This window comes from Ahaetulla prasina, chromosome 15, assembly GCF_028640845.1.
Source record: "Ahaetulla prasina isolate Xishuangbanna chromosome 15, ASM2864084v1, whole genome shotgun sequence".
Classification (NCBI taxonomy): Eukaryota; Metazoa; Chordata; class Lepidosauria; order Squamata; family Colubridae; genus Ahaetulla; species Ahaetulla prasina.
This window is the reverse complement of record NC_080553.1, coordinates 9,064,164-9,082,158: the sequence shown is the minus strand read 5'-3', so window position 1 is coordinate 9,082,158 and position 17,995 is coordinate 9,064,164. Positions and strand designations below refer to the sequence as shown.

At 47.5% G+C, this 17,995-nt stretch overlaps 2 protein-coding genes across 4 annotated transcripts in view; one reads left to right on the top strand and one right to left on the bottom strand.

The window, feature by feature from the left end:
- Positions 1-3,568, bottom strand: part of ARVCF (ARVCF delta catenin family member) — a 404,277-nt gene extending 400,709 nt beyond the window's left edge. The window contains exon 1 of the mRNA XM_058158410.1: positions 3,465-3,568. The gene's annotated coding sequence lies outside the window, so the exon portion shown is untranslated. The remainder of the gene's footprint in view (positions 1-3,464) is intronic.
- A 2,045-nt stretch (positions 3,569-5,613) lies between these two features.
- The window catches only part of TANGO2 (transport and golgi organization 2 homolog), an 87,844-nt gene continuing 75,462 nt past the window's right edge, over positions 5,614-17,995 (top strand). For 2 of the 3 annotated variants that reach the window (XR_009152205.1, XM_058158417.1), the window contains exon 1: positions 5,614-5,745. The gene's annotated coding sequence lies outside the window, so the exon portion shown is untranslated. Of the gene's footprint in view, positions 5,851-17,995 lie in introns of all 3 variants that reach the window. The other variant, XM_058158418.1, reaches the window with a different exon arrangement.

Genomic DNA, 17,995 nt, shown 5'->3' with positions numbered 1-17,995 from the left:
ACCTTAGGCATGAAAGCCAGATAGGTGAGTTTGGGGTCAATCACCAGGAGGCTGTGAGTTCTAGTCCCACCTTAGGCATGAAAGCCAGATAGGTGAGATTGGGGCCAATCACCAGGAGGCTGTGAGTTCTAGTCCTGACTTAGACATGAAAGCTGGCTGGGTGTCTTTGGGCCAGCCCCACCTTCTCTCTCAGCCCAAGCTACCTCACAGGGTTGTTGTCGTTGTTGGGGAAAATAGGATTAGCTATGTTCACCTCCTTGAGCTATTTGTAAAAAATAAATAAAGGTGGGATATAAACCAACAATCAATCTCCCCCATTAAACACTGGAAGTTACAGATAGAAAAAATGATACCGCTCAGAATACCAATCAACCATTCCTGTCTGCAGCAACCTTCCCACAACTTCTGTTCTTGCAGACCTCCTCAAACTAAGACCTCCCCCCCACTTTGCCTTTAGAGAGTATCCCCCAAAATTAAAGTTTCTCCCAGGCCTTAGTTTCAACCCCAAACTCGCAGGAAGCATAAAAAAAGAGGGCAATACCACGTGCATTTGGCCACAATGCAATCGGGTCAAGGCAAAAGGCTGTCAGATAAGACTCGGGTCTGCTACAAGCAGGGAGTGCCGGAAATGGGCGGTAATAGAAAATATCCAAAATAATAATAATAATAATAATAATAATAATAATAATAATAATAATAATAATAATAATAATAATAATAATAATAGGAGGAGGAGGTGGTTACCTAATTTGATCATGAAACCTCTGCAAGAAAAGCACCAAGCTCAGAGAGCACCAAGGATCCCACAGTCCTCCTCCTCCACCTCTCTGCAAATGTCACTCCTTTGTAATACTGATGAAGTTACCTAGTTGGGTAATAAAATGTCTGCAAGCAAACGACCAAACTCGGAGAGCACCAAGGACTCCTATGAAATGCACGGAGTGCTCGATTTACAGCAGGTCAGTTAGTGACCATTCAAAGCCACTGAAGAGTGGCTTACGACCATTCTTCACACTTCCGACCGTTGTATTTATCTCCAGTCACATGATCAAAATGGCAACTGACACATATTCATGACGGTTGCATAAGTCATGTTTTTTTGCAACCTTCCGACAAGCAAAGTCAATGGGGGAAGCCAGATTCACTTAACAACCACGTCACTAACTGAGCTGCAGTGATTTTTAGTGGCAAGAAAGGTGATAAAGGTAAAGGTTCCTCTCGCACATACGTGCTAGTCATTCCCGACTCTAGGGGGCAGTGCTTATCTCCATTCCAAAGCCAAAGAGCCAGCGCTGTCCAAAGACGTCTTCGTGATCATGTGGCCGGCATGACTCAACACCAAAGACGCACGGAACCAAAGGTGGTCCCTATTTTTCTACTTGCATTTTTTACCTGCTTTCAAACTGCTAGGTTGGCAGAAGCTGGGAAAAGTAACGGGAGCTCACTCCATTACGCAGCACTAGGGATTCAAACCGCTGAACTGCCGACCTTCCGATCGACAAGCTCGGCGTCTTAGCCCCTGGGCCACCATAGAAAGGTGGTAAAATGCTCACTTAACAAATGTCTCTCCCTTAGCAACATAAATTTTAGGGTTCCATTGTGGTCGTAAGTCGAGGACTATACCTGTAATAATGAATGGGCTCTGCAGGGTCAGGCCCGCTCACCTCCCTATCAACTCCAAAAGGTGAAAAAAACATCCTCGATCACAAGGATCTCTCCCTCCCTCACTCTTTCTCTCGCTCTCTCCTAGGGAAGCCAGCCAACCTTACAACTCAGTGCTTCATCCCCAAAGACTGACAGCCAAGAAGACTGTCAAAGACACGACAATTCCAATGAGGCTTAACCCCACCCCCAGAGGCCAGGAGGCTCTAGACACCCCCCCCCACCCCCCCACCCCGTCCCTTTCCATCAAAAGAAGGGAGATGGAACCCAGGGCTTGGCAACCACACCTAGCAACCCCCATTTCCACACACCCCCACTCCCCACCTCAAATCCCAACCCACCACCAAGCCATCTCCCAGTATCGACTTCTGGCTACCCCTTGTCAGATCCCTTTAGCAAATCAGGCTGCGAGTGAGCGAAGGAGAAGTTTAGGGAGCGCGGAGGGAGAGGGGGGGAATCTGGCAACCCCCAGAGCAGCTTCTGCAGGGGAATGGGGGGAAAGAGAGGGGGAGAAGGAGAAGCAGAGAAGGGACACCCCCCCCCTCTCTACTTCCCATTTTTCTTTCTGGCCTCAAGGGACAGGCCTTCCTTCCTTCCTTCCTTCCCTCCCTCCTTCCTTTCTTCCTTCCCTGCCTCCTTCCTTTCTTCCTTCCCTCCTTCCCTGGTTCCTTCTTTTCTTCCTTCCCTCCTTCCCTGCCTTCCTTCCTTGTTTGGCTCCTTTCTTTCTTCCTTCCTTCCTTCCCTGCCTCCTTCCGTTCCTGGACTCCTTCTTTCTTTCTCCTCCGTCCCTGCCTCCTTCCTTCCTTCCCTGCCTTCCTTCCTTGTTTGGCTCCTTTCTTCCTTCCTTCCTTCCCTGCCTCCTTCCTTCCTTCCTTGACTCATTTCTTCCTTCTCCTCCTTCCCTGACTCCTTCCTTCCTTCTCCTCCTTCCCTGCCTCCTTCCTTCCTTCCTTTCCTTCCTTCCCTGCCTCCTTCCTTCTCCTCCTTTCCTGCCTCCTTCCTTCCTTCCCTGCCTCCTTCCTTCCTTCTCCTCCTTCCTGCCTCCTTCCTTCCTTGCCTTCCTTCCTTCCCTCCTACTTTCCTGCCTCCTTCCTTCCTTCCTCCCTCTTTCCTTCTTTCCTTCTCCTCCTTCCTGCCTCCTTCCTTCCTTCCCTGCCTCTTTCCTTCCTTCCTTCTCCTCCTTCCCTGCCTCCTTCCTTCCCTCCCTCCCTCCTTCCTTCCTTCCTTCCCTGCCTCTTTCCTTCCTTCCTTCTCCTCCTTCCCTGCCTCCTTCCTTCCTTCCTTCTCCTCCTTCCCTGCCTCTTTCCTTCCTTCCTGGACTCCTTCCTTCTTTCTCCTCCATCCCTGCCTCCTTCCTTCCTTGCCGCCTTCCTTCCTTCCCCCACCCCACCCCCCTCCCCCCTCGCCTTCCATCCAAGCGGAGCCTCCGGAGCCTTTTCCAAAGCCAAAGCGGGGCGGGGCGGCTCTCGCCACCCGGACCCACCCACCCCCCAGCCCCCCACTGCAGGGTTCCCACGCGGCACAAAGCCGGGTCTGTTTCGACCCCTTTTTTTGTGTAGCCAGGCCGGTTAGCGTTGCTGTCCATCCCCTCCCCTCCCTCCCTCCCTCCCTCCCTCCTCCATGCCTCGCAACAATGCCACCCTTCGCGCAAGGGAAGCGAAGGATGCGCCTTCGAAGAGCAGCCAAGCCAAAGCAGCCGCCGCAGCCTGGTGGGAAGGGGGTGGCTGGGTGGGCGGGGGGCTTCAAGGCAAGCCTGTCTGGGGAGGAGGAGGGGGGGGACGCGAGTGGAGGAAGATGCAGACCTGGCCTCCGGCGGAGGAGCTGCGCTGCTCCGAGGAAGAGGTGGAGGAGGAGGAGGAGGCCGCCGCGAGGACCGCTGAGCATCTTCCGCGCCCGCCGCGAGCGCTCTGCCCTGCGCCGCGCGAGAGCCGGCGGGTTCCCACGAGCGCAAGGAGGAGGAGGAGGGGGCGGCAGAGGGCGGCGCCTGCCTGGCTCCACCCACCCACCCGTCACTCACTCACTCACTCACACCCCCTACTCATTCACTCCCACTGAGCGACCCCCACTCATTCACTCCCATGCACCCCCCCACTCATTGACTCCCACCCCCTACTTGTTCACTCCCACGCCCGTCTCCCACCCTCCCACTCATTCTGACCCATCCACCCACTCCTCCCTTGCTCCCGACCCCCACTCATTCACTCCCATGCACTCCCCACTCACTGACCTCCACCCCTACTCATTCCTCCCACCCCTGACTCCCACCCACCCCTACTCATTCTGACCCACCCACCCACTTGCTCCCAGCCCCCACTCATTCACTCCCACCCACCCCCAGTCACTGGCGCCCACCCACCCCAATTCACACCCACCTGTCCCCAACTCATTCCTCCCACCGACCCCCACTCACTGACTCCCACCCACCCCCAGTTACTGGCGCCCACCCACCCCAATTCCACCCACCTGTCCCCAACTCATTCACTCCCACCGGCCCCCACTCACTAACTCCCACCCCACTCATTCAGACCCCCCCCACCCATTCACTCCCACCCCCAGTTACTGGCGCCCCCCCACCCCAATTCACACCCACCTGTCCCCCAACTCATTCACTCCCACCCACCCCTCACTCACTCCAGCCAAGGCTAGTCTGGGAAGCGCAGATTCCTATTATACACCCTCCCGTGGCTACTCAGCCCCGGGCCAGCGCGAGGGTCGTCTTCTCCTCCTTCCCCAGGAGTTACATTCTCGCGACCTTCCCTTTTCCCATTCCATGCGGAGTCACCGCAGCTGCTGCCAAGCCTCGGGAGCTGCGTTCCCACGACCCTCCTTGACACTTTTCTCTCTTTTTCCCCCCCCCCTCTACTCCTTCCCCCCCCTCCCACGGGGAATTCAAAGGAGGGGGGGTTCCGCGTTGGAAACGGTCCTCTAGACGTGCCCCGCTGGGAATGGGGAGGCGGCGTTGGCCTGGGGATGGGAGGGGGCGTGCGATTTAAGCCAAGCCCCGGTTCGTTTCATCCATCGGGTCTTCCATCCATTCCCACCCCTGATTAATGCGTGGCAAGGTCTCTGCGGTCAGGCACGGGGGGGGGGGGAGATGGCCACCCGCAACATCTGGGGCCATGGCTGCGGCTCCTCTTTTTTTATATATATATATATATAGACTCCGCAAGCCGGGAGACTGCAAAGCTTGTGCAAAAAGTACCAAGCCAAGCCAAGGTCGTGCGAACCCCAAGCGCGTGCAAAAAGGGAAGAGCCGTTTTAATCGTGTTTTATACAGACGGGGGTGGTGGTGGAATAAAAGGGGCAGAGATTGCAAAGGCTGGGCACGTCTGCTGATTTAGGGCAAACGCATTTGGGCCCGGGAAGGGATTTCCCCTGCAGCACCAGGCTAGACGAACGGCCAAAAATAAAATAATAATAAATAAAATAAAAATCAATAGCACAGGGCGGGATTTTGGGATATTTATAGCTTCTGGTGCCTGGGGAGGGGAAAAGCACTTTTGCACGGTGCATCTGCTGAGCTAAGCAAGCTGCCCGGGCGTATTTTAGGGGTTGCCAACCCTCCCTATGGCATTTTCGGAGGTTGACCTGCCTGCAAACCCATCCAACGCCCTTGCCTTCTCTGGATTGCCTTCTTTTTTTAAAATAAAAAAATTAAAATTAAGATTTGCAAGATATGCTGAGCCCTGCAAAAGCTGCGAAGCGTTTCCCTGCAAAAAAAAAAAAAAATTCGGCCGAGAAAAGGAAAAAAAAGAAGGAGAGAGGCGGGAGGAGCGAGCGAGTGAAGGAAGACCCGGATGCAGGGCGGGCGAGCGAGCGAACACAGCGGCGGAGGGAGGGGAGGAAAGCAAGCGGAACGGCGGCGTCTCTAGAGCTACCGGGGAAACAGAGCTAATAGCACGAAGGGGCGGGGCAGGAGGAGGAGGAGGAGGTCGATTCAGCCTGGGGCGCATGCGCGCGCGGGGCAGAGGCGGAGGAGGCGCGGCGGGCCAATCGGCGCGCTGCTTCTTGAATGGTGAGGGTGGCGCGCGCCCGGAAGCGGCTGCTCGGTGGAAGTTGAAGGTGCCGCTCGAGCCGCTGAGGGTAAGTGAGTTTGGGACGGGGGGGGGAGCAGGACCGGAAGCGGGGAGCCCCAGCTGGGCCCCTGAGGGTCTGGGGCACCCGCGCGGGGCCTGACGGGAGCAAAGGGTAAGTTAGTTCGAGAGGTGGACTTCAAGTCCCATCGGCCCCCCGTTTGAAACTCCCTGAGGAGGGATTGTGGGAGTTGTAGTCCAGAAAGTCTAAAAAAACACCCCCTAACCTCTCTTTAGCTGGGGATGATGGGTTTGAAGGCATGAACCTTCGCTGTGGTGAGATTAGGGGCAGGAAGAGCGGGGTTTAAGTCTCCCCGGCCCCTCAGCCTTGAGCGACTTTGGATCCCTTCCTCTCTCGGTCTACCTCGCAGGGTTGTTGTGTGGCAACAACAACCCTGCGAGGTAGACCACTTCCTTTATCACTTTTGTATAGGAAGTCCTCGACTTAGGACCATTCGTTTGTGGACCGTTTGACCAGTTGCATTGAAAAAAAACGACTTCTGATCATTTTTCACTCTTACGGCCCCCTGCAAGCGTCTCTATGGTCACGTGATCGAAATTCGGATGCTTGTCAACTGACTCGTATTTATGACGGTCGCGGCGTCCCAGGGTCACGTGATCCCCTTTGGCGACTTTCTGACAAGCCAGAGTCCACGGTTGTCACTTAACAGCCGTGTCACTAACTTAACTGCAGTGATTCGCTTTAACCCCTGTGGCAAGAATGGTCGTAAAATGGGACAAAAACTCAACTGCCTTACTTTTAGCCATCGGGCTCCGTTGCGGTCGTAAATCGAGGACTGCCTGTATCTCGCGTATGGTGGTGACTCTGGACGTATCCATAATTTTAAAAATCCAATACGTAAGAAGCACTGAAAGCAAGTTGCGAGAATTCAAAAGAGAAAAATAAGAGTTAAAAACAAAATTGCTCCAGGACCCAAAAAATTGGATAATATGGTAATTGGGTTAAATGTGAGTTTTGTGGTGTTTTCTGAGACAGGCTAGGTTGCCAAAGAAGCATTTTTGCCTTTTGTCCTATTTTATTGATATACAGGGCAAATGTCTATGGAGCCTGGGTAGGTGGCTCAGCGGCTAAGACGCTGAGCTTGTGGATCAGAAAGGTCTGCAGTTCGGTGGTTCGAATCCTCCTGCGTGAGCGGTGGGTTGGACTAGATGACCTCCAAGGTCCTTTCCAATTCTGTTACTGTTACTGAGATTCTCAGTCATCCAGGTCATGGTTGTCTCAAAGGGGCTTTTTTTTTCAAGAGGCAACTGGACTTTCTTGTTTTCCTTTGAAGACCTTTCACTTCTCATCCAGGAAGCTTCTTCAGCTCCTGTCAAACATCTTCAAAGTGAATCATCTTCAAAGAAAAACCAGAAAGGCCTGTTGGGAAAAAAAAAACCACCTTTGGGATACAGGGCAAATGTCCTGGCTTTCTCTGAAGTGTACTTTTTTGTTCTCATATCATAGACTTTCTTCTGAGGAGTCAGTGCAGCCTGCTTCTATCCATCCTCAATGGCCTCTTAATGACACGGAAAATAAAGTTGAGTTGGTTTGGGATTTAAATTTGCACCAGATTAGAGTGGGTTTAATTTAGGATACGTGGTTTGAATTGCTTAACAAGTGACTGATCCATGTGTTTTAGCCTCTTTTTAGGAGACCATTATCTAAAGATATGATGGAATTAATAGAATTTGTGGGTCAGTATATTGTGCAAACCCAGATAAATGGGTTAATTACTAAGTCAGGCCATGGGTGTGCTTAGCCTAATTGTTGATACTGTGGAGTCCTTGGTGCTGTCTGATTGGGGTTGGTTGTAGATGTTGTATTACCTATAAAAGGTATGTGGGGCAGGCTTTGGGAGATGGAGCAAAGAGAGATGCTGCCAAGGGAACAGTCAGATAAGAGATAGCAGAGCCTGCAGCTGCCTAATGGGTGGAAAAACTCAGACGGGACCCTTCCTCAGTTCTCGGACTTTCAGACATGCAAGTTTGATGTCAGCTAGATAGGAAATGGCAACAGATGAACTTAATTCCATTTTAAGGTAAAGCTACATTGACAAAATCTTGCAACTCTGAAAACTTCCATTACTACAGGAATGAAAAGATTAGATGCTTTCAGCTGCAGAGTGGGACAATTCTGAAATCTGTGGTTTGGGGTGGGCTTTTTTTTTGGACGTAATGAAAAGGGTATAAATATAAATAAAGAAAGAATCGGGTTTATAGGTGGGTTTCAGGGTCATTTCCAAGCTACCTGTAGGAACTAGGAAAGGTTCTCATCTGATATATGTAGCCCTTGACTTAAAGCTACAATTGAACCCTTTTGCTCTGTTGCAAAGTGAGAGTTGTTAAGTGACTTTTGCCCCATTTAATGATCTTTTTTATTATTATTACAAAACACTGTTCATCGAGTCTACGTTGGACATGAACAAATATCTTGTGCATGCTATATCTGATGCCAAAACAAACAGTACCAAAAAAATAGTAGTAGATAAAATGAAAAACTATACAGGTCAACAGACAGTCATTTCTAGATTAATTTTTTTTTAAATTTGCATTTATATCCCGCCCGTCTCCGAAGACTCAGGGCGGCTTACACTATGTCAAGCAATAGTCTTCATCCATTTGTATATTATATACAAAGTCAACTTATTGCCCCCAACAATCTGGGTCCTCATTTTACCTACCTTATAAAGAATGGAAGGCTGAGTCAACCTTGGGCCTGGTGGGACTTGAACCTGCAGTAATTGCAAGCAGTTTTTTGTTTTTTGTTTTGTTTACATTTATACCCCACCCTTCTCCGAAGACTCAGGGCGGCTTACAATGTATAGTTGCTGTTACTAACAGACTGTCTTAGCAGTCTGAGCCACCAGAGGTTCAGAATATTAGAATATTGGTTCTAAGCATGTGTTTTCTTGGTTTTTTGAATTTTTTTTAGAAGTTTTAAAACTTTCAATTTTTCAGTGCTATTTGTGCTGGAAAAAAATACATATAATAAAGATGTAGACATTCATGACCATAATTTTCAGGATTATTTTTTTCAGAATATTTACAGTTTTAAGAGGAATAGGAATAGGAATTCCTAGAATAGAATAGAACAGAACAGAACAGAACAGAACAGAACTTTAGTATGGTCATAGACCAGCAATAGACATCTCTGTTTACAATATATTAAAAAATAGTACTGACATTAATAGTGGATAATAACATCCTGTTAAGAAAATACATGTTCTCAAATTGGGTCACTCCTTAGTTTACGTGAGTGGAGAGCCGATACGTATGTGAGTAAATATAATTTTCCAAAAATTTGTTAGAGATATCCAAAAAAATTGGCACAAGTCGACAGCTATAATTCTGTAACCAATTTTTTTTCTTGTGGACGACATTGGAGCAACACAGAATTTTGCCACTACACGCGTGATAGCCGGGCATTTAATGATCTTTCCTGCTGCCATTCATCAAAACCACTGCAATTGTTACGCTGGTAAAGACGGTTGTTAAGTGAATCTGGCTTCCCCGATTGACTTTGCTTGCCTGAAGGTCACAAAAGCAGATCAGCTGAACCTGGGACCCTGCAACCATCATAAATATGAAGACAGTTTGCCAAAGCCTCTGAATATTGTTCATCTGACCATGGGGATGCTGCAGTGGTCCTGTTGGAAGAAATGTCCATCTGGGATCAGTTCCAAGTGGGGAAAAAGACACTGGAAACATGGAGACTGCTTGGAAAGATGGTTTAATGGTAGACAGGACCACATGGTTTTGAGGTCCTGGGCAAAAAAACGCAGGAGAGAGAGAGAGAGAGAGAGAGAGAGAGAGAGAGAGATGTATACCTTCTGTTGGGCTTTGAATTTTAGCTTGTGTTCTGACTGGTTGTCAAGATTCCCATGGGGCCATGCAGGGGTCACTTTGTAGGTTGTCTATGCCCCAGGCTTGGTTTAGCCTTGCTGGGTGATGATGTCATGAAGGGGCTTTGGGCAATTTTTATTATGGCTCTGCCTGAAGATCTTTGTTATGTAGAATAGACTGCCCAGGCCTTAATGGCCCATTAACAAAGAGTTTTTGCCTCCCTTTTAGGGGAAATACTTTGCATTTGTAATATTTCCCAAAATACCTCATTTTCCTAGGAGAGGGGTAGGTGCTAACTTCCTACAGCCCTAAGCGTGAGAAACAGCCATAAGTCATGTTTTTCCAGTGCTATTGTAACTTTGTAAGTTTATTGTAACATAATGGCTTGTGGCATCTGGCCCTCTCAATTCCTGGCAAATAGATGGAGAAGAAATGGAGGTAGTGACAGATTTTATTTTCCTGGGCTCCAAGATGACTGTACATGGGGACTGCAGCCAAAAAATTAAAAGATGCTTGCTCCTGGGGAGGAAAGCGATGGCAAATATAGACAGCATACTAAAAAGCAGAGACATCAACCTGCCAACCAAAGTGCGTATAGTCAAGGTTATGGTTTTCCCAGTTGCAATGTATGGCTGTGAAAGTTGGACCATGAGGAAGGCCGAGCGTCAAAGAATGGAGACCTTTAAACTCTGGTGCTGGAGAAGACTCCTCCGAGTCCCTTGGACTGCAAGGCGATCCAATCGGTCAGTCCTAGAGGAGATCAACCCTGATTGCTCTTTAGAAGGCCAGATCCTGAAGATGAAAGTCAAATACTTTGGCCACCTAATGAGAAGGAAGGACTCCTTGGAGAAGAGCCTAATGCTGGGAACGATGGAGGCAAAAGAAGAAGGGGACAGCAGAGAACGAGGTGGCTGAATGGAGTCACTGAAGCAGTCGGTGTGAGCTTCAATGGACTCCAGAGGATGGTAGAGGACAGGAAGGCCTGGAGGAAAGTTGTCCATGGGGTCGCGATGGGAACTAACAACAACAGCATTGAAACTTTGAGCTATCATTAAATGAGCTGTTGTAAGTCAAGGACTATCTGTAATTTGAGAAGCTCCTGCCAACTGGTGTAGGCTGTTACACAGACTCCTGTTACTACGTTCCTGATCTCGTGCCTACTTATTTGGGAATAAATCCAAGCGTGCAGAGGGCATCTCGTTCTTCAACCAATAGGCAGAAAATTTTATTATGACCGCAGAGTCCTATTCTGAGTTACAGTTATTTAAATTTTGGACCCTATTCCACCCTTGTTGTTGTTGTTGTTTTTTAAATGTCACTTTGCCAAATAAAGGATTTCTTGAAAACAGATGCAGCTGTCTATACTGTTACTCTTTCACCATATGGAACAAATGTAATCTTTAGTTGAAAACGCCTCAAGGCAACAGTGGCAATTTTCCCAAAGCAGTTTTGGCTACAGCAGGAAGATAATCTGTTTTGTTTTGTTTTGTTTGTTTTGTTTGTTTGCTTTTTCCTTTTTTTAATCCTGGTAGGAAAACTTAATGACATATTAAAGACTAATTGCTTTTTATCAGCAGGCCTCGGTGGTGGTAGTAGGTAAAGTTGCAGACAGACATTTTATTCTGTCTCTTGGATGAGACCGAACCAACTTTAATTAGGTGTATGAAAATAAATGTGTGGGTTTTGTTGCATCTTAAGAAATCCATTACTGCATAAGCTATTCTGTTTCCTTAGACACAAAAAAAACAAAACAATTATCAGTGAACTCTAGTCTACTGGGACTAGGAGGGGAATACAAAATTGGTGGTAAAAGTTTAAATTAAAACTAGTTTCTTAGCCATAGGAATCCAAAATTATAGGATTCTTATCAAAGAGATTGAACTAGACCCATGATAGCAAACCTATGGAGGCCTGGCCAAAGTGACACACAGAGCCATGTCGCCTAGCACGCCAGCCGTTGCCCCAGCCCAGCTCCACCACTCATGCACACACGCCTCCTGCCAGCCAGCTGGACTTGGGGTCTCTGCTGTGCATGCGTGGGGGGGCAGACAGACATGGGGGACGCGCGTGCATGCATGGGGGGCCCGGGCGCATCCATGTGGGCACTTGCATTGCATTTTGAGGGTGTGCGTGCGCGCATGCCCCCGTGCCCCATTTGGGCGTGTAAGGCCGCCTGCACCAACCTGAAAGCCAAAATGGGGCATGGGGCAGAGATGGTTCCAGCAGGTTCTGATTAGTTCTGGAGAACCGGTAACGGAATTTTTTTTTTTTTTTATAAATAATTTTTATTTCCATTTTCCAACATCATATTTATGTACAAACTATTATCCATCATTAATCATTAATTTTTATTTATTACTGTTTCAGGCCTGCCCGATTGCCACTTCCTTTTTTCACAACCTCCCTCTCTACCCTCTACTACTTTCCCATCCTTCATCTCCTTCACTTTACTACTTCCTCTCCTCCTTCTCCACTCCTCCCTTCTTCCACCCTATCTAACCTTCTTATTCCCCTCCTCCTTCTCTACTCTTTCCTACCTACTTTCTTCCCTCCTTCTACTCCTCTCTCCTTTTCGGAGAGAGAAACGGAAATTTTAAGTAATTCGGAGAACCGTTAGAAAAAATTCTGACTGTCCCCGCCCCCGTGTATTCTCTGCCTCCCAAGTCCCAGCTGATCGGGGGGGAAATGGGGATTTTGCAGTATCCTTCCCCTGCCACGCCTACCAAGCCATGCCACACCCACATAATCGGCCGTAAAATTTTTTGAAACCCACCACTGGCATGGGGGCACCGCACTGCACCCCGTTTTGGGCCTGGAAAGCTGTCTGCACCAACCTGGAAGCCAAAACGGGACACCGGGGGGGGCGCATGCATGGGGGGGGCAGGGGAGCATGCACGGGGATGCACACGTATGTGCTGGAGACGCATGTGCAGGGCCAGGGCACATGCACGGGGGGTGGGGCACGTGTGCGGGGGGCGCTCGCATTGCATTTTGGGGTCTGGGCACGTATATGTGCATTCGCGCGCTTGCGCTTTGGCCACTCGGTACCAAAAGGGTTAACCGTCACTGAACTTTCACACGTCAATGAAAGAGGACTTTTTAATTATAACATATGGAGCTTTTCCGATGATATTCATAAAAACAATCTTTTCACCTCCGATTGAGTGGAATTACTACCAAAGTGCAAGCATGAAATTTGTGTATATCTTCTGAAAATATCGTTTGGGTTGATGTAACATTTCTTAGATATTATTCTAAATAATTCTTGCGTTCTTAAATTCGGCCCATATGTGAAAGCCAAAGACGTTCACAGTTTTCCTAGGTGGGGAAAAATCTAAAGAAAAACCAGAACAAGTAACCTATGATAAAAGTTTCCTGTCCAGAGTGATGGTGGGATAAACAATAGTTATGTCGACCTCCCGACAAACCATGATCTTTCAGCATTTTTCTAAGGCACAGTTGGCTGAATTCGCATGGTGTTGAGCCGTAAACCATGATTTACAAACCACAGTGCCCAGATTCATGCCATGCTTAAGCTATTATATGCATTATCTACTTTTGTTGCTACGTGATTTGTGAAGGAGGAGGACTGGAAATTTATATGGGCTATAAAAGTAATAAATAATGAAGTAATTCTGGCTCGTGTCAAAGTTTATATGGCGTGAACAGTGAAATAAACATCAATATTCCAAAGGCTTTGATAGCTCCCGTATATGTTTAAAAAGTATTCTTAGTCACCAGAAAAGGAAATTAGAAATTAACACTGTGGAATAGAAACTTTATAAATGGATGAATATTTTATCCGGTAAGCTACAAGCTAGCATGAATTCCAATGTCTTCTGCTCCTTTTCAGAAGATTTTTTACGCATAATGTTGCTTCTAATTATCTCTACGCTTGCATATTTCAGCTGTTCTCTAGCACTTCATTCCAGTCTGCAATATTTATTCTGTACAATTTAGGAAACCGAATCCCTTCCTCAGTGATCTGTCTTGCGAAGAGCAAGAGTTTTGTAGGATTTTTTTTTCCTTTTAATTCCAAAAGCATTTATACTGCTGCCTTTTTGTCTCTCTATCCCTCAAAAAAATATGTTAACTGCAGCCTTTGCTGTGGATATATCCAGTGGTGGGATTCGAGTCATTTAACAACCAGTTCTCTGCCCTAATGATTTCTTCCAACAACCAGTTTGCCAAACTGCTCAGAAAGTTAACAACCGGTTCTCCCGAAGTGGTGCGAACTGGCTGAATCCCACCACTGGATATATCTCCCTAATAATAATAAGAAGAATCAACTCTCTATAGCAACCAGTGTGGCTCAAACAATTCTATACCATACAGGTAAAATGCAACTAGGCCTCTGGTGGCGCAACAGGCTAATGCAGCCTATTATTAACATCAACTGCTTGCAATATTGCAGGTTCAAGTCCCACCAGGCCCAAGGTTGACTCAGCCTTCCATCCTTTATAAGGTAGGTAAAATTGAGGACCCAGATTGTTGGGGGGCAATAAGTTGACTTTGTATATAATATACAAATGGATGAAGACTATTGCCTGACATAGTGTAAGCCGCCCTGAGTCTTCGGAGAAGGGCGGGATATAAATCCAAAAAAAAAAACCCCTAGTCCTCGACTTAATAACAGTTCATTTAGTGACTGTTCAAAGTTATACCAGCACCGGAAAAAGTGACTTACGACCGGGTTTCACACTTACAGCCGTTGCAGTATCGCCATACTGCACATGATCAAAATTCAGGTGCTTGGCAACCGATTCACATTTATGACGGTTGCAGTGTCCCGGGGTCACGTTTTGCGACCTTCTGACCAGCAAAATCAACGGGGGAATCAGATTCACTTAACAACCCTGTTACTAACTTTAACCACAACAGTGATTCACTTAACAACTCTGGCAAGAAAGGTTGTAAACGGGGGCAAAACTCATTTAACAACTAGTCTAACATAGCCACATTTTGGGCTCAATTGTGGTCGTAAGTCGAAGGGCTGCCTGTACCATGTTTCTAACGGTGATTTTTTTATATATATATCAGTAAAACTCTGGAATGGCATCAACATTAAGAAGAAGAAGAAAAGGTTAGCAAGGCCAATTTTAAAAACAGATCCTGCATTTCAGGTGCTCTGTTAAAATCTACAAAGAGAATTGGAATGCCGGTTGGAAATAAAAATGGGAAATATGAACGGGCATTCTCTTCTGCTCATTAAAATAAAAGCTGCTACATCTAGATCAATCGGGGTTAACCTTTTTGGTGTCAAGTGCCCAAAGCGTGTGCACGAGCGAACAAACACGCTCGTGCCTGCACCTGTCCTCCCGTGCATGCGTGTGCCCCCCACGCATGTGCCCCGGACCCCCTGCACCCCGTTTGGCTTCCGGGTTGGTGTAGGAGGCCTTCCAGGCCCAAAATGGGGTGTGGGGGCGGCACGTGCGCAAACCCCCAAAGTGTATCCCCCTGTTCCCCCGAAAATAAGACATCCCCTGATAATAAGCCCAATTGGGCTTTTGAGCGCATGCGCTAAAATAAGCCTCCTCCCAAAAATAAGCCCTCCCCGAAAACATTTAAATGCAGAGCTGGAAATCGGGTAAGACAGCAAGAGAAGCCCCATCTTGCTTCACGCCCTCCAAAATAAGACATCCCCGAAAATAAGCCCAAGCGCTTATTTCGGGGTTCAAAAAAATATAAGACAGGGTCTTATTTTCGGAGAAGCATGGTACTCCCGTGTATGCACCCTGCCCCCAACACACGTACACACATATCCACCACATACAATCCACCCCCCCATGCATGCGCGGCAGAGACCCAAAGACCAGCTGGCCAGCGGGAGGTGCATGCGCGCATGTGTGGTGGAGCTGGGCTGGGGCTACAGTTGGCATGCCGGGCAATATGGTTCCACATGCCACTTTGGGCACGCGTGTCATAGGCTCACCATCACCCATCTAGATTCATCACATGATTAGGAGATAGAGACATCCTGAGTGACCTCACCACATGATTTTTTTTTTTAAATTATGGGATGTTTCTCAGGGAGACATCTCAGGCTACAAGGTATGTGTTGTGACCCAGACCTAGGTTGGTAGTAATAAACTTAGTCCGTGGAAAAGCAAACTTTATCCGAACACTTTGAGTCGTTCAACTCAAAGTAAAACAAATGCCTCCCAACACAAATTCCTCAGATATCTCACAAACCTTAGTCCAATTAGGTAAACTGCCGAAGGCCCTTCCTGGCAAACGTCCAGAAGCCACAAAAATGAAGATGTACATGGAGCAGAAGACGGAGCAGAAGACGCAGCTACAACGTTGTTTTCCGGCAAAGCTGAAACACCATTGCTGGTCTGTTTTAAGCCTTATGGTAGGAGCCAATCATCTCCTGGCCTTACTCCCGAGTTGTCCTCTTTGCTTGAGCTGCTCTTGCCTTCTGGCAGCTCTTCTCATGCGTGCATTAGGAACAGGCTCCTGTTCCTCTGCCTCACTACTGTCAGCCTCTGGTGTCCACACCTCACTTCCCGATGGCCCTGGTCTCACCTCAGCCTCATCGCTGTCCAACTCCGTTGCCAGCTCCGTAGGCTGCTGATGGACCACAACAATATGTGTGTCCAGGTGGAGGGAATTAATTTTCTTAAACCAGGTTTCTTAGCTTTGGCAGCTTGAAGATGTGTGGAGTTCAACTCCCAGAATTCCCCAGCCAGACGGCTAGGGAATTCTGGGACTTGAAGTCCACCCATCTTCAAGCTGCCAAGGTTGAGAAACTCTGTGCTAAACCAGGGGTCTCCAACCTTGGCAACTTTAAGCCTTGAGGACTTCAACTCCCAGAATCCCCCAGCCAGCTTTGCATGCACTGGCTTGATCCCATTGGTAAAAACAGTTGCAGTTTGTTTGTTTGTTTCCTCCATTTTGAGGAAGGCTTAAAAATCAAATGCCTGCCGCATTTTTTTTTTTAAATAAACTCTTAACCTGCCGTTCTCTATTCTATTCAAATAGGGCATTTTGCATTGGTTAGACAACAAACCGGCAACTCAAGACTGAATAGATTTCAATTATTATAACAATGTTAAGCTGTCATGTTTTTAACAGATCTATATAAAGCTAATCACTTAGAATAAATAAAAAATGGAGCAAGGGGGCGATAATAAGAAGCAGCGATGCGAGACAGACAAAATATTGGAAATGTCAGCCTTAATGTAGCCATCACTCTTTGATTTATATCTCATTCTTGTCTGGTCTTTTTTTTTTTTTGGCGGCTTCTGCGAGCATGTCATTTATAATGACTTCTTCTTCAGAGCTTTTGTTGTCATCTTTTAGGAATTGCGGTTGAGTTTAAAAGTGCTTTAAACAATGCTGGTTTCTAATCAAGCGGCACAAGTGGGGGGGGCAGGTGTTTTTTTTTAAAAAAAGGCATTACTGTAGCTTCCCATAACCTGATTCTCACAGTAGATGGCAGCACCTGTCTGACCTTGGAAGATAAGCCTGGTTGATGTTTAAGGTGAAGGAGCTCTTGGACATTGTACCAGACGTGTAGGCTAAACCTTGGAAGAAAACTCCCTGTAGAAGGCGATGTCTGCCTATTATGAATCCATACAGATCTTTGGAAACCCTTGGGCTGTTCACAAAACCCAGGTTTATTTTTCATCCAGATGCAAGTTGATGTTCCTCAACCAACAGTGGTGGTGGAGAAGACAGGGCATACCTGGCTTAATTAACATAAAACGTGGCTTGCTTGTTTTCAGGATGCCGGCGTAATGTTTTGTGAATTGAGTTGAACACAACTCCTCCTTTTGAGCAGACTGGTAGACCTCGGGTCGCCACGGTGTAAAAAAAATGTTGAGGCTTGAGATCGGAGAAGAGCAACCAAGATGATGAGGGGACTGGAGGCTAAAACATTAGAAGAACAGTTGCTGGAATTGGGTAAGTCTAGTTTGATGAAGAGAAGGACTAGGGGAGACAGCAGTCTTCCAATATCTTCTGGGCTGCCCCAATGAAGAGGGAGTCAAAATATTCTCCAAAGCACCTGAGGGTAGAACAAGAAGCAATGGGTGGAAACTCATCAAGGAGAGCAGCAATTTAGAACTCAGGAGAAATTTCCTGACAGTGAGAACAATTAATCAGTGGAACAACTTGCCTCCAGAAATTGCGAATGCTCCAACACTGGACGTTTTTAAGAGGAGATTGGATAATCATTTGTCTGAAGTGGTGTAGGGTTTCCTGCCTGGGCAGGGGTCTGAAATGGTATAGGGCCATGATGACAAACCTATAGCATGTGCGTCTCTTCGAGCACGCCAGCTGTCGCCCGTTGCTGTTCTGGGTTCTGGCGCACACATGCTAGTCTTCGTGCACGCGGAAGCCCCAGAAAATGGACACATTTCACATGCACACGCCGGGAAGCTGAGCTTTTGGTTTCCATTGCACATTTC